Consider the following 9665-nt stretch of genomic DNA (forward strand, 5'->3'; position numbering starts at 1 on the left):
AGCAACGTGTCATCGCAGGGAAACAATAAGGCCTTGGTGTCGCTGGACAGAGTTGACACCACATCTGCACAAGTCATCTAATTCTCATTCGTTCAGGGAAGTGGGGGAGGGGGGGGGGGGGAGTATGAGCACATGCAACCACATCGCAGATATCTCCAGAATGAGATTTTCACTCTGCAGCTGAGTGTGCGCTGATATGAAACTTCCTGGCAGATTAAAACTGTGTGCCGGACCGAGACTCGAACTCGGTACCTTTGCCTTGCGCGGGCAAGTGCTCTACCAACTGAGCTGTCCAAGCCCGACTCGCGCCCCATCCGCACAGCTTTACTTCTGCCAATATCTCGTCTCCTACCTTCCAAACCTTTTTTACATCGCAGATATGTTTGATCGGGTTCAGATCTGGCAAGTTGGGGGGCCAGCAGATCAATGGGAAGTCGCCACCATGTTTCTCAGACCACACCGTCACGCCTGTGGCCTTGTTACATGGCACACAGTCCTGTTGAAAGATGCCACTGCCGTTAAGAAACATGATCGTCATGAAGGGGTGTACCAGGTCGTCAATTACTGTACGATACTCCTTGGCCATCATAGTGCCTTGAACGAGCCCCAATAGACCCATGGATGCTCACATGAATGTTTCCTGGAGGATAACGGAGCCACCGCCAGCATGTCTCCATCGCGCAGCATGGGTACCAAGGAACTGTTGCCCCGGAGGACGACGGATTCGCGCCCTACCGTCGGCGAGATGAAGATGGTATCGGGATTCATCAGACCATGGACCGCTCTGCCACTGAGTCAATGTCCAGTGTCGATGCTGATGTGCGCATTTCAGTCGCAGTTGATGATGTCGTGGTGTTAACATTGGCAGATTCACGGGTCTTTGCCTGTGAAGGAGGATTGTCAATGCTCTGTGTGTTCAGACACAATGGACTCTGTCCAGCATTAAAGTCTGGCGTTAATTCCGCCACAGTTCGCTGCCTGTCCTGTTTTACCAGTCGGCCCAGCCTATGACGCCCAGCATGTCTAATGAGAGATCGCTGCCCTACATGGTTTCACCTCAGTTCCACCATGTGTTGAAAATACTCACTGCAGCAAACACCCGACAAGTCATGCAGTTTCCAAAATTTTCGTGCCAAGACTCAGGGCTTTCAGTGTCTGCCCTCGGTCAACCTCAGGTAGATCACACGCCTTCCACATTCCACACACCAGCAGCGCGCTCGCTGACACTACGAGCGCTGTTCGTGTGTCTGACCAGCAGTCATTCCTCACCTGGTGATGCTGCTAGGTTTATATTGATAGTAGGTCAGTGGTCATAAGATTCTGGATGACCAGTGTAAACGGCCGTAATTTTTGATTGCATTGCCTAACATGCTTATGTAGGCTGACGCAAGCTGAAGAAATGAATTAAAATTTGTGCCGCAGCCAGAAGTTGAGCTCTGGCCCCCTTGCTTAAGGAGGTGTGCTAGCCATTACACCACCGCAGCAGTATTGCCAGCACACAGCACATCTGCGTGGACTATCGTAGTACAATGCCCTCCCTAACATGAACTTCAATTCACATCTTCATCGTACTTTTCCCTTATTAGATCGTCACTATTGAGGATGCTCTCCTGCATCAAAATAGCACCCTACCATTGGACATAATGAGGAAATTCTTCCTGTACCTTAGGCGTAGGTGATCTACACATCTGTATAATTAAATTTTATTTGACACATTTGAGTCGCATGTTTATCTTGTTCAGCTTCTATCATTATTGTGACCTGCCAGGGTAGCCGAGAGTGATAACGTACTGCTTCCTGGACTCATGTAGTCCTGCTGGCCCCGAATCGAATCCGCCCAGCGTACACTCCTGGAAATGGAAAAAAGAACACATTGACACCGGTGTGTCAGACCCACCATACTTGCTCCGGACACTGCGAGAGGGCTGTACAAGCAATGATCACACGCACGGCACAGCGGACACACCAGGAACTGCGGTGTTGGCCGTCGAATGGCGCTAGCTGCGCAGCATTTGTGCACCGCCGCCGTCAGTGTCAGCCAGTTTGCCGTGGCACACGGAGCTCCATCGCAGTCTTTAACACTGGTAGCATCCCGCGACAGCGTGGACGTGAACCGTATGTGCAGTTGACGGACTTTGAGCGAGGGCGTATAGTGGGCATGCGGGAGGCCGGGTGGACGTACCGCCGAATTGCTCAACACGTGGGGCGTGAGGTCTCCATAGTACATCGATGTTGTCGCCAGTGGTCGGCGGAAGGTGCACGTGCCCGTCGACCTGGGACCAGACCGCAGCGACGCACGGATGCACGCCAAGACCGTAGGATCCTACGCAGTGCCGTAGGGGACCGCACCGCCACTTCCCAGCAAATTAGGGACACTGTTGCTCCTGGGGTATCGGCAAGGACCATTCGCAACCGTCTCCATGAAGCTGGGCTACGGTCCCGCACACCGTTAGGCCGTCTTCCGCTCACGCCCCAACATCGTGCAGCCCGCCTCCAGTGGTGTCGCGACAGGCGTGAATGGAGGGACGAATGGAGATGTGTCGTCTTCAGCGATGAGAGCCGCTTCTGCCTTGGTGCCAATGATGGTCGTATGCGTGTTTGGCACCGTGCAGCTGAGCGCCACAATCAGGACTGCATACGACCGAGGCACACAGGGCCAACACCCGGCATCATGGTATGGGGAGCGATCTCCTACACTGGCCGTACACCTCTGGTGATCGTCGAGGGGACACTGAATAGTGCACGGTACATCCAAACCGTCATCGAACCCATCGTTCTGCCATTCCTAGACCGGCAAAGGAACTTGCTGTTCCAACAGGACAATGCACGTCCGCATGTATCCCGTGCCACCCAACGTGCTCTAGAAGGTGTAAGTCAACTACCCTGGCCAGCAAGATCTCCGGATCTGTCCCCCATTGAGCATGTTTGGGACTGGATGAAGCGTCGTCTCACGCGGTCTGCACGTCCAGCACGAACGCTGGTCCAACTGAGGCGCCAGGTGGAAATGGCATGGCAAGCCGTTCCACAGGACTACATCCAGCATCTCTACGATCGTCTCCATGGGAGAATAGCAGCCTGCATTGCTGCGAAAGGTGGATATACACTGTACTAGTGCCGACATTGTGCATGCTCTGTTGCCTGTGTCTATGTGCCTGTGGTTCTGTCAGTGTGACCATGTGATGTATCTGACCCCAGGAATGTGTCAATAAATTTTCCCCTTCCTGGGACAATGAATTCACGGTGTTCTTATTTCAATTTCCAGGAGTGTATTAACGTCGAGGGCTGGTGCTCTGGGTGGCCTTTATGTGGTTTTTAGGTGGTTTTCCACATCGCGATAGTTGAATACGGAGCTGGTCCCCACGTCCTGCCTCAGTTACATGGCTTGCAGAAATCTGAACACATTCACACTCTTCCATTCCGCTAGATGCAAACAGTTGGGGTATACTAATTCCATCATGGAAGGGAGGGGGGGGGGGTGGTTACGGGGTGGCGACAGGAAGAGCATCCTGCTACCCCTTCAAATTAAGATGCCACATCCAATTAACCAGCAGACCCCACAAGCCAGGATTAATGCTTGGAAAGAGGGAAAGAGAGAGCTTCTATCATTATTGTGGATATAGATAAGACTCAAATGTCTCCACGCCACTGTCACAATAAATAAAATTTTTCTGGGTTTATGACCACAGTGTGTAAAACTACCGCCTCAGCCGGCGCTAGAAACCAAGAAAACGACGCTACGTCACAACTGCCGCCTGGTTTTCCATTCGCCGACATCCACCAATCACAAGCATTAATGCAAATATCAATCGAATCGTCGGGTTTCACCAATGCAAAGAAATAATAACTTCTAACACACCTCTCCTTCATCTGTAACGACCTATCAGAATTAGATAACGGTCAAGTCTGGTATATAAGAAACAAAGTTTTCTCATTCAGCAGTAAACAAACACAAACCAAAGAAGATCACTTGAAATAGTGACCGAAGCGTCGGTAGTTTTACCCATTGACAATGCGGTAAGAAACCCCGAAAAATTTTGTTGACGATATCAGACTTATACAGAGTGTTTCTTAATTCGTGTTACATAGAAGCGACTTAGCAAATCAAGTTTTGCATAGGGACCCATATCTGGAAACGTCATCCAGTGACACTATACAACATCAAACTTGTAGGGGCCAGCACCTGTAAATGTAAGGAAATAGAGTGTGACTCTGTGGTGATGTTACAGACCTTCAAGGATGACGGAGAAATGTATCACTTTGAGGTAACGGTCCTGCCACCAGGAGCGAACATGTCAAGAGTTATAAGCGACAATCGTTCTCACACCTCTTATGGTGGTACATGTAATGGCAGTGTTGTTGCTAAGATTGTAGGGTAGGCAACTTTCGGAGGTGGTAGTACAGAGCAAAATAGGTAAAAATGTCTAGTAAACATGGGCTCTAAAAGGCTTGGCTTAAGATCCATGAGCACTTGTTCAACAGAGGAGATGTGTTTCAGACTAGTGAAGATGAACAAGTGCTCATAGATCCTCAGGTATGCATTTTAGAGCCCATGTTTACCAAACATTTTTTCTTTTTTTGGTCCATTCTACCACCACTGAAAGTTGTGTACCCTACATTCTTACCCACTACAGTACTGGTACATGTATCAACTGTCAAAGGTATAAGATTGATTTTGACTTGTAACTTATGGCTAGTTCGTTTCCAAACAAGAGACTCTCATCTCAGTTTGAGACATTTGTCTAACAACGAACTGATCCTATAGTGGTACCATTTTGGTAGTTGAAATACGGAATCCTAAAAAGTGTAGAAAGATTTGACTGCCTACCAGGGTCGTAGGTATGCATGTGATGGGTGAGACGGACTAACACCTGTCGCTATCCACAGGACAACGGGCTCTGCACCTTCGATGTGAAGACGAAGTCCGCCTGCTCCGGGGACTCTGGTGGACCTATCTTCTGCGCCGGTAGGGTCATCCAGTTTGGACTCATCGTAAGCGCCAGGTACGAGAACTGCACGTTTTGGTACTGCGGCGCGCCGGCCGTCTGGAACGTCCACATGTTTGTGGGCTTCTACCACGATTGGATCGTCCAAACGATGAACAGATATCCGGACGAGCCCCGGTCAGCCAGCAACCGCCGCCGATCCACAGCCTGGGTGCTGACTCTACTGGCCAGCCTACTGCTGCCCCAACTGAGCCCTTTAATAAATGCGCGTACACCTCTCTGACCTGTCGGTTATTTATTTCCATAAGTAAACTGGCCCTTTTTCTACAATTATCGTCGAACTGGGTGAGAGTGTACCTAGGTGGGCGAGAATGTGCCAACGTCTGATTTGACTCTTGCGTGCCATCTAGCTGTTTTCCTGTGGAACTAGGGCGTTCCATCTACTCGCTAAACTTCACTAGTGTTGTCAACGGTCACGTTCCTTTGTTTATTTCGCCTCATCGCTGCTAGCAGTACTTTAAATTGGTGGCTGCTTCATCAGTTAACTGGGGTATAGTCTTGTTTGTTCACTGTGGTGTAATTTAAATCCCAGGAAGGTGAATTAGTCCATCAATGCTGTAACAATTTGGAAGATGGCTGTGTAGAAACGTTCCCCCCGCCCCCCTGCCCCCCCCCTCCCAAATTCTATAAGTCCCTCCAGATCACTGAGCGCCATGCACTCCACTCCACCTTTTGTTTACGCCTCTCATCCCCCATGCAAATCTTCTGTGACTTCACTCCTTTCCCTCATCTACTGCTTTTCCTAGAATGTATCTGTGTCCTCTACACCTCCCATTGCCTCGATCCCCCCCATGCCGTAGTTGCTCCTCTCCTCTCCAACCCCTTCCACGCTATTGCGCCTTCACTGTTGTGTACCCCCTACCCTCCACCTGTACAGCCTCCATTTACTTTCCTGAGGTGGCTTCCACCAACTCCCCATCCCAGATGGTGTCCTCTCTCCCTCCACTTATCCCTCCTATCAACTCTGATCCTCACCTCCCTCTCCCTCCCTCTGTCCTTTTCCTCCGCTCCCTCTCCCCGCTTCCATCCTCTTCTTCCCCACATATTCTCTCTTTGACTCTCTTCTCTCATCCCGAGTCCTTTGCTTTCCCCTCCCCTGCCTTCAGCACTCCTTCTCGCATCTGCTCTGCTACACCTTTTTCCATGTCCCTCCATTGACTCCTCCCTTTTTCTTTTCCACTCCTCTCCCCTTCTCTCCCCCTCATCGGTCCTGGTCCTTCCCCCACTCCCATCTGCTGCCGTGTCGACTATATTGATGTTTTCAGTGAATGTTCAGCGATGTGCGTCCCCTTCAGTGTTACAAACAGCCACCATACTGTCGCTAGCTGTGTTTTTTATCTGGTGCAAACAGACACCAGACTGTCACCGTGTTTTTTCAATGTGCCTGTCTACTTAATCTGTGTCTTCATCCTCATAATCAACGCCGTGTTTTTATATTTTAAATTCTGCAACTTTCCGCCATTTTACGAGGGTGAGTCAAATGAAAACCTTAAATATTTTGTGCAATAGCGGTACAAAGTTGTTTCACTTTTCAACATAACCTCCCCCACACTCAATGCAAGTCCTCCAGCGCTTACAAAGTGCATAAATTCCTTTAGAAAAAAATTCTTTTGGTAGACCGTGCAACCACTCATGCACCGCATGGCATACCTCTTCATCAGAACGGAACTTCTTTCCTCTCATTGCGTCTTTGAGTGGTCCAGACATATGGAAATCACTTGGGGCAAGGTATGGCGAGTATGGTGGATGAGGAATACACTCAAAATGTGTGGGCAGTGTGGGGCCTTGCATTGTCATGTTGCAAAAGGACACCTGTTGACAGCAAACCACATCGCTTTGATTTTATTGCAGGCCGTAGATGATGTTTTAGGAGATCTGTGAGATCTGTGTATGATGCACTGGTGACAGTGGTCCCTCTAGGCATGTAATCCTCCAAAATGACGACTTTTTCGTCCCAAAAGAGAGTCAGTAATACCTTCCCTGCTGATGGTTCTGTTCGAAACTTCTTTGGATTTGTTAATTAAGAATGGTGCCATTCCTTGGTCTCTTCGTTTCCAGTTGGTGGAAGTGAGCCCAAGTTTCGTCCCCAGTAATGATTCTTGCAAGGAAGCCATCATATTCTCGTTCAAAGCACCGAAGAAGTTCTTCACAAGCACCAACACGCCGTTCTCTCATTTCACGAGTCAGCTGCCATGGCACCCATCTTGCAGACACTTTGTGAAACTGGAGCACATCATGCACACTGTGGTGTGCTGACCTATGACTAATCTGTAAACATGCTGCAATGTCATTCTGTGTCACTCGGCAGTTTTCCTTCACTATGTCTTCAACTGCTGCAATGTTCTGTGGAGTCACAACTTGTTGTGCCTCACCTGGACGAGGAGCATCTTCCACTGAAGTCACACCATTTGCGAATATCCTACTCCATTCGTAGAGTTGCTGCTGTGACAAACATGCACCACCGTACTGAACCTTCATTCGTCGATGAATTTCAATAGGTTTCGCATCTTCACTACGCAAAAACCGAATAACAGAACGCTGTTCTTCCCTGGTGCAAGACGCAAGTGGGACGGCCATCTTTATACTGACACTGCGAAGGTATGTGTGCATCTGCACTATGCTGCCACCTACAGGCCATTATGCACGCTGTTTGCAGCACGCTTACCAACTTACAGGATAACGGCGCGAAATTTCGATTTATTATTACAAATTTAAGGTTTTCATTTGAATCCCCTTGTACTGTTATTAAAAACGTCACCGTTTTATCGCCTTTCTTTATATTGTTTGTTATCTTACCATTGTATATTTATCCCTTCTCTCGGCTGTAGAACACCGTATTAAGCTGCTGTCAGCCCACCCCGCTCAACTCTGGGAAGGGGGGGCGGGAGTGGGAATCGAAAATCAATAAAGGAAAAAGAGGGGTCGTTTCTATAAATTCAACAGTTCCCGTAAAACACATGAAGTTGTGAGAAGTCAGCACTTATGGGGATGAGTGTTTGTCTGTGCCACTAACGTTTTCTCCATTTTTCCTTTGCTATGTAGAGTATACACAAGAAGTGTCGGAGGATGGCCATATCGCCTTTGAACAGTTACGCCTAGCATTGGAGAAAATAAAGAATAGAAAGATTTCCATCACTGGAGCTCTAAAAAGTGCTTCAGACGACATTTTAATTTCATTTTTTCATTGGGGCCCTTATTATCTTTGAAACACAAGCTGTGACATGGTCGTGAATTGAACAGTGACCCAAATGCAGAATGAATTTCGTGTAGTTCACGTCTACAGTAATAAATTTTTTGTCGTTAGACTACCGGTTTCGTTCTATGATGACCATCTTCAGATCTGTTTTAAAAGATGTCCCAATATACTGGAGCCTTAGTGGCATCGTCAAACGCTAAACACAAAATCAACGCCAGCATCGTCAAATACGAGGTCTGTCTAAAACATATCCGACCTTTGATTTTCCCGCGCAGAATAGAGACGACACCACGGCGCCACTCTACACAGTAAAGGAAGAGACCTATATGCGCACGCGTGGATTTCGTCCCCGCCTTGCAGCGCGTCAGTCGCTGCCTATCGGTCGCTGAGCGAGTTTCTACACAACGTGTTCGTCGGATTGCCGAGTCTCTCAAGTTAACTGAACCTGTTGAGCAAAGATACTACATCAAATTTTGCCAAAAGCTTGGTGATTCTCAAAGCGAAACAGTTCACGTGATTCAGCAGGTGTTTGGAGAAGATGTGATGGGTGTAACACAAATTAAGGAGTGGTTCAACCGATTCAAAAATGGCCGTACATCAGCGGAGAGTGACCAGCGTTCTGGCAGGCACCAAACTACTCGCAGAGCGGCTGTTGTTGAGAGGGTGCAAAATCTGATGATGGACTATCATCGTTTGACCGTGAGAGAGATTGCTCAAGAGGTTGGAGTGAGTAAAAATTCTGCACATGCAATTTTGGGTGATGATTTGAACTTGCACCCAGTGGCTGCAAAATTCGTGCCAACGTTGTTGTTGCCGAAACAAAAACGCCTCCGTTTTGACGTTGCACAGGACATTGTGGACACCACCAACACTGATCCTCGGTTTATGAACACCTTGATAACTGGAGAAGAGTCATGGGTGTATGGGCACGACCCAGAAACAAAAAGACAGTCGTTTCAATGAAAGCATCCCGATTCTCCAATGCTGAAGAAAGTGCGGTAGATGCGAAACGAAATTAAGGTGATGCTGAATGTCTTCTCTGATGTCCATGTAATTGTGCATCGCGGATATGCACCAGAAGGACAAACAGTAACAAAGGAGTACTATCAAGATGTTCTCCGGCGACTCCGTGACGCAGTTCGCCACAAAAGACCAGACATGTGGACGGCGAAAAACTGACAACTGCATCACGCCAACGCCCCCGCACATTCATCCCATTTCATCCAAAATTTCTTTTCCAAGTATGGAATTACAGCCGTTCGCCAACCCCTCTACTCTCCAGACATGGCTTCTTGCGACTTCTGATTGTTTCCAAAATTGAAGATGCCACTGAAAGGACCCCATTTCGAGAGTAGAGAAGTGATAGTGCAGAACACGACGACGGAGCTGAACACCATTCCAAAGGAAGACTTCCAGAGGTGTTTCCAGCAGTGCAAGAAATGGTGGGCTAAGTGTGTGCAAGCACA

This window comes from Schistocerca gregaria, chromosome 9 (assembly GCF_023897955.1).
Source record: "Schistocerca gregaria isolate iqSchGreg1 chromosome 9, iqSchGreg1.2, whole genome shotgun sequence".
NCBI lineage: Eukaryota > Metazoa > Arthropoda > Insecta > Orthoptera > Acrididae > Schistocerca > Schistocerca gregaria.